Source organism: Dioscorea cayenensis, chromosome 1, assembly GCF_009730915.1.
Source record: "Dioscorea cayenensis subsp. rotundata cultivar TDr96_F1 chromosome 1, TDr96_F1_v2_PseudoChromosome.rev07_lg8_w22 25.fasta, whole genome shotgun sequence".
NCBI classification, from domain to species: domain Eukaryota; kingdom Viridiplantae; phylum Streptophyta; class Magnoliopsida; order Dioscoreales; family Dioscoreaceae; genus Dioscorea; species Dioscorea cayenensis.
This window is the reverse complement of record NC_052471.1, coordinates 26694249-26701901: the sequence shown is the minus strand read 5'-3', so window position 1 is coordinate 26701901 and position 7653 is coordinate 26694249.

Genomic DNA, 7653 nt, shown 5'->3' with positions numbered 1-7653 from the left:
TTGATGGTTGGTTTGCATGGGGTGATTCTTGCCCCCTGTGTAGATTCAAGCTGCAGGCTTGAAGATGATATATGAAGAGTAGGAATAGAATATTCATATTCAGTCATGTAATTACATATATATATATATATAGTTCCAGAATCCAGATAGTATGTGTTTCTCAGATATATATTGAGAATCTTACTATGTATATATGTTCAAGGCATCTGAAGATGAGTATTATTTAGTCGGAATTAATTAATGTTTTTGTTATTCTAGTTCAATTCATTGGTTTATCATTTCAGTTGTTGTTTCTGATGGTTTGCATGATTAGTACTGTGGATTAATTGCAGGATCAATGTTAAATTCTTTTTTATTTTTGGGGCAACATATATATATATATATATATATATAATAATATTCTTATTTACAGCTCTTTGTTTCTCACATGCTGAACTAACTACTCTAAAGTGGATGTTTGCTTGATCTTATATAATCATAAAGATAAAAATACAATATTCACTTTCACATTTAATTATTAAATCTCGGATGCAATTAATTCATTTAATTAGTCTCATTTTCAAAGCATGACACAGACGAGAGGGGAAGCCGAGACAACAGCTACTAATTAAATTTTTAGGACGCAATTAGTTCGATGCAGAGCAATAACACATCAAATAACAAACAAATAAATCCCCCATAAAAATTAAAAAGGGAAATATATATAAGCAAGTCATTGATGCAAACCATGCATTAATATATATAATCTTGTCAAGCATGCAGATATTCATTTCTAACCCCAATTAATTATAAGATCCCTATCAACTACTCTGACATCAACATTAATATCAGCTAGCTTCAAACATAATATATTAATTTTTCCATAACAATATCCAACTGGAAACAAATATTTATATAAGAATATGATCTAGTTGGCTGAGATAGATAGCCAATCATAGATAATGTAAGCCAAAGGCTATTTTGGAGCATCACATATAGTTTGTATTGCATATATATATATGGTGGATGATATATATAATTGTGAAATAACAAAGATCATGCACATATATAATTTCCAACTAGGCTGTTCATAGGGCCTACACAATGAAAAAATTGAGGCTCCTGTCTCTGAGCGCCTCTGATATATAGAACATTAATTACATTTGAGTATTGCAAACTCATGACAAGAAAAGTAGGTAGCATTTGGTCAGTGTAGTAGTCCATGATGGTCTCTCATTGGTTGCAGAAAGCAGCAATACTAAAACTTATAAAATTAAATTTGTGTGAATTTTGCATTTTTATTCACCCATATGTTAATTAATACAAGTTCAAACAATTAAACATCCACTCCACAGTAACTAGTTGAGCATGCATGTGCTAAACATGGATTATAAATAAGAATATATATTATCATTGCCCCAAATTATGGCAAACTAAAACAAGCAGAAGTGTCTCTTACTTAATATAATACAGCAAATATTCTAAACTCAAACACGCAGGTAATATATATTAATTTTCAATATCTCTGATTTTTAACATGCATTAAGGTTCAGATATGCATGTGGTTAACAACCTACAAGCTGGGCATTGATCAATATCAAACAGATGATGAATGCAGTATCCATGGAATAAGTGAGAGCACTGGAAACGCATCACCTTCTTACCAGGAACAAGCTTTTCTATGTTAGGATCGGGTGAAAAAGAATGTGAATGAACTCTCACAAGTCACTCTGATTTCACACTCGAAATGAGTTCTTAATATAACAATGGAATGGAGGAGAAATGTAAAGAGGAAGGAGATAAATCAGATGCTCTGAATTCCCTTGTATTGATTTCATTAATTCATTCAAGCATTTAAACAAACAGCTAATATGCATGTCAGTAAGGCACCATGGTTCATACAACCAGAACATTTGAATTATAAAAATACAAACAGGAAGTAAAAACAAATACAACGTTAAGATAAAAACAAGGAAATGAGAATCCCAAATCAGTGCTGCATTGACATCTCTTCGGCTGTGTTGGAGAGTGAGCTGGAAGTGGAGGAGAGACTGCGGGAAACCTGGGAGCAGGCCTCAGTGGCTCCAGTGAAGTGTCTGATCAAGCATGCTCAACATCCTCCCCTTGATCAGAGAAGTCTCTAATTCCCAGCTCAAGTCTCTGCGCTTCAAACTTGCATCTTGGCAATGGTTTGGTAAATGAGTCGGCAAGTTGATCTTCAGTCTTGCAGTGTTTAACATCAATTGCTTCATCTTTTATAAGATCCCGGATGAAGTGAAAGCGGGTGTCAATGTGCTTTGTACGTCCATGGTGAACAGGATTTTTGGCGATACAAAGCGCAGACCGATTATCACACCATATGACAGTGGAGCCAGATTGTGCTTCATTCAAATCTCCCAACAAACGCCTCAACCAAACAGCTTCACAGGCGGCAGCAGTAAGAGAGATATACTCTGCTTCCGTGCTAGACAGGACAGTGATGGCCTGTTTCTTGGAGCACCAGGCTATAGCTCCTGAACCAAGTGAGAAAATCCATCCTGTGGTACTCTTCCGGTCATCCTGAGAGCCGCTCCAATCACTGTCAGAATAACCAGATAATTTAAAATTCTCACATCTGTTATAACGAATCCCATAATTAACTGTTCCACTGATATAGCGTAGGATTCTCTTCAGGGCTCCCAAGTGGTGCATACTTGGTTTTTGCATGAACCGAGAAGACAAGGAAACAGCGTGAGCTATGTCTGGTCGAGTATGAGATAAATATAATAGCCCCCCAATTAACCTTCTGTATCTCATCGGATCAGTTTCTCCTAAACTGTCAAACAGAGAGAGTTTTTCATTTGCATTCAAAGGTGTATCAATTGATTTACAATTCTCCATCCCAGCTTTGCGAAGTAAATCAACAGCGAATTTGTGTTGAGATACAAAGATTGATCCTTTCTTCTGAGTAATTTCGAGACCGAGAAAATACCTCATTGGTCCGAGGTCAGACATCTCGAAAGTATTCATCAAAGAGTTTTTGAATTCCCTCAGCTGCATCTCAGAAGAACCCATATAAAGGATATCATCGACATATAAACAGAGTAACAGAACACTGTGATCTTCTCCTTTCTTACAATACACAGTAGGTTCATTTGGACTGCGAACGAAGCCCAACTGAGTGAAATATGCATCGATGTGACTGTACCAGGCTCGAGGAGCTTGACGGAGGCCATACAAGGCTTTGTGAAGTCGATACACACATGCTTCTTTTCCTTTAGCTATAAACCCTTCCGGTTGTGAGACGAAGACCTCCTCCTTGAGTTCTCCATTAAGAAATGCCGATTTGACATCGAGTTGGTATACTGTCCACTCTCGTTGAGCCCCAATGGACAAAAAGATCCTCACTGTCTCCATGCGAGCAACTGGAGAGAAGATTTCTTCAAAATCAACTCCCCCTGCTGAGAATACCCTTTTGCCACAATGCGAGCTTTCTTCCTTAACAGTGTTCCATCTGGATTAAACTTCGATTTGAAGACCCATTTTAAACCAATTGTTTTCTTCCCTTCTGGTAGAGAGGTTAAACTCCATGTTTTGTTTTTAGTAATTGCAGTAACTTCTTCTTTCATGGCTGCAATCCAATCTTTATGCTTTGCAGCATCTTCGTAAGTGATGGGATCTCCAACAGTGAGAGCAAAAGAGCAAGAGTGATAGATTTCGGAGAGATTTCGGTACCTCGTCGGAACGCCACCGTCTTCTCCGACGAGTTCGTCAATATTTGGAGAAGAAGAGCAATTTGGAAGATGACGATCCATCCGTTCAGAGATATGATCGAACGGTGTGGATTGTGCAAGAGTTTTGGCCTTTGAAGTCACGTTCTCCTCACGTGCGGGCTCACAGTTTGATGGAGCTGACTCAGCGCCCTTCAGCCAATCCCACGCCTTTTCTTCGAAAAAGCGAACGCTTCTGCTAACGTGTACGCGTTTCGAATCCGGATCGATGATCTTATAGGCTCTCGAGATTCCGCTGTAGCCAATGAAAACACCGGCGAGTGACCTGGAGTCAAACTTGGATCTGAGCTGTGGGTCAACGAGCATGAATGCCAAGCACCCGAATACTCTGAAGTGGTCCACACTCGGTTTCTCTCCAGTCAAGGCTTCCAAAGGAGTTTGAAGCTTCACAGCAGAGGTGGGAGACCGATTGAGTATATAGACGGCGGTGGCGACGGCTTCGGCCCAATATTCCGGCGGCACAGACATTTGCTTTAACAGGGTGCGCGCCATCTCTGTTACAGTCCGGTTCTTCCGCTCGGCAACTCCATTCTGCTGAGGTGTCCGAGGAACAGAGAGTTGATGAAGAATACCAGCATCTCTGCAAAAAGTATTAAATTCGGTGGAGGTGAACTCTCCCCCACGGTCAGTGCGTAGTATCTTCACTGGGAGAGACAATTGCTTCTCCACCAACACTTTGAATTCTCTGAATTTTTCAAAAGCTTCTAGCTTTCTTTGTATAAAGAACACCCAACTGTGTCTTGAGTAATCATCAGTTAATAAAAAGAAATACCTATTACCTCCTATGGATGGAGTCTTGATTGGTCCGACGAGATCTGCATGAATTAACTCCAGTGGAGCTACTGCTCGCTTTGCCATTCCTTTGGGAAACTTCGTCTGTGTTTGCTTTCCTTGAGAGCAAGCTTGGCAGGGTTGTACATTGCTGATGTTCGGTATCCCCGACACCAACTGTTGCTCTGTCAGTTGCTTCAGCTTCTTCACATTTATATGACCAAATCTTCTATGCCAGAGGTCAGAGACCTCTCCATTTTGTGCCGAACAAGCAAATCCGACATCATCTGCTTCCAAAGGGAAAAGGTTGTGGGTTGTCATGCATACCTGTGCTATTCGAGCTTTGGATTCGGCTTTCTTGATGTTGCATACTCCTCCGGTGAACTCAACATCATACCCGGAATCCATCAATTGTCCAACGCTTAGTAGATTATGAGCAAGGTTGGGGACGAATTGCACATCATTCAGGGTGGTTAATCTTCCTCTGCTTGAACAGAGGACCACACTTCCAATTCCCTCGACTTTGAGAGCATTCCCATCTCCCACTGTGATTGATCGACATGGAACTGCTTCAAGACTTTGAAACAGATTCACATCACCGGTCATATGGCTGGAGCAGCCGCTATCAATGAGCCAAACTCCTCCTGTTTTCTCAGTTTCTTCACTAATGGCCATAAATGCAACCTCTGTCTCCTCTTTTTCTTTTCCTTTCTCCTTTTCTTCCTTTACAATGTTGGCTTCCCTGTTTCTATACCAACACTGGGCTTTCACATGCCCAAATTTCTTGCACACAAAGCATTGAACACCTTTGTGTGTCTTGCTACCTTCTCCTGGGCGACTATCCTCTGTGCGACCAGCATCAAAGCATCTGCCGCGTCCTCTTCCTCTGTTGTACTAACGACCACGTCCTCTTCCTCCAGCTTGAACATATCCTCTTCCAATGTGAAGAGCTTTCTCTCCTTCCTGATGTTGTTCTCCTTCGATATTTAGTATGGACTCATGGTTCTTCAACAAACCACTGAGTTCTTCTACTATGATCGTGCTGAGGTCTTTTGCGGATATGATGGAGTGAACCACCTGAGAGAATCTTGATGTGAGACCTCTCAAGAGTTTAGACACAACAGTCTTCTGTGGGAGTTCTTCTTTCATAGCTCTAATCTGGTATACAATGTCCAGTACTTTGCTAACATAGTCTTGGACTGTTTCTCCATGCCTCATCTTAACTGCATCAAATTCCCGTTGAAGAGAATGGATTTGAACAGTTTGATTAGTTGTATTTCCTTGGAATTCTGTTTTGATGGTTTCCCAAGCTTGCTTTGCTGTGTTTAGCTTCTGAAATTCTTACAAGGATTCTGGTGTCTAGAGCCTGTTGAATGAGATACAAGGCCTTTGCATCCTTTTTAATACATTCATTCAAACGAGCTCCATCACCTTCTTCGCTGAACCCTTTCTCCACTAGTGTCCACAGATCCTTGGACCTGAACATCGTCTTCATCATCAAGCTCCAGAGATTATAGTTTTCTCCTTTGAAGAATGGGACATTGGCATCCCTTGCAGATGAAGAGCCAGACATTTGAACGATCTCTGATACCACTGTTAGGATCGGGTGAAAAAGAATGTGAATGAACTCTCACAAGTCACTCTGATTTCACACTCGAAATGAGTTCTTAATATAACAATGGAATGGAGGAGAAATGTAAAGAGGAAGGAGATAAATCAGATGCTCTGAATTCCCTTGTATTGATTTCATTAATTCATTCAAGCATTTAAACAAACAGCTAATATGCATGCCAGTAAGGCACCATGGTTCATACAACCAGAACATTTGAATTATAAAAATACAAACAGGAAGTAAAAACAAATACAACGTTAAGATAAAAACAAGGAAATGAGAATCCCAAATCAGTGCTGCATTGACATCTCTTCGGCTGTGGTGGAGAGTGAGCTGGAAGTGGAGGAGAGACTGCGGGAAACCTGGGAGCAGGCCTCAGTGGCTCCAGTGAAGTGTCTGATCAAGCATGCTCAACATTCTAAACATATAACACAGTCCACGGCTTTTTCTCCACCATGAAACACCTCCTTCATCGTCGCTGTGATCTCCGAACGAGGCACATTCTTCTTATATATATTCTTGATCATTAGTGACCAATATCAATGAAGTCTTTTCGACACGCAAATTGTAAACTATCTCAGCAACTTCTTGGTCGAATTCTCTGTCAAGAAAAGAGAAGATAAAGCCTGAGAGCTTACAGAACATTGGTTCACTCACCTCTTCACTTGTCTTAGATGCATTCCATGTTATGGTGTTCAAAAACAAAGCTTTGAGGGCGTCTTTTGCTGATGATTTGCTGGTGATGAAAGGCATTATGTTCATCTTTTTGAACTCTTTTGTCTCAGTTGTGCATACTCCTCCTCTGAATGGATACCGATCAGTTTTCCTACGGTAGTAGTTCTCAGTAATGAGCTGTATTGTAAAAGTTACTGTGGGAGGCGGTGGTGCCGGCCGGCGGCTGACTATGGTCGGATGCCGAACTTTATAGATCAAGTCAATATCACCGGCGATGGATGAATGCATGCCACGGAGATAAGGGAAAGTAGTCATTGCTTCTATCTTTGCTAACAATAATAGGAAGAAGTGGATGCGCATATATCTATATATATATTATAATAGAGTGGGATTATGGATTTGTTTTTTGTTGGGATTTTATTTACTGGTTAATCCGAATATTTAAAAACTATTGTGAATTCAAAATATGATGTATTTTTTAGTATCTTTATTTAATTTGAATTTGGATAAAGAGAAGATCTTAAAAAATTTAAATGATTTTAGATTTCCGAGTTGAGATTATTTTTTTAGTTAAATATTTAAGTATAACTTGTATCTAGTCTACCTCCTTGACAAGTGCATATTTGATTAATATTAAATAAGTATCTTTTCAGTTATTCATTTTTAAAGCACCTATTTGAATAAATAATTAAATAATCAAAATTTACTGAAATTTAACCCAGTTAAATTAGATATATATATATATATATATATTAGGTATATATATGTTATTTTCACAAGAACTTTTTGATCATAAATTATCTTAAGCATATCATTTATTTTCAATAGAAAAACAAACTTGTAAGA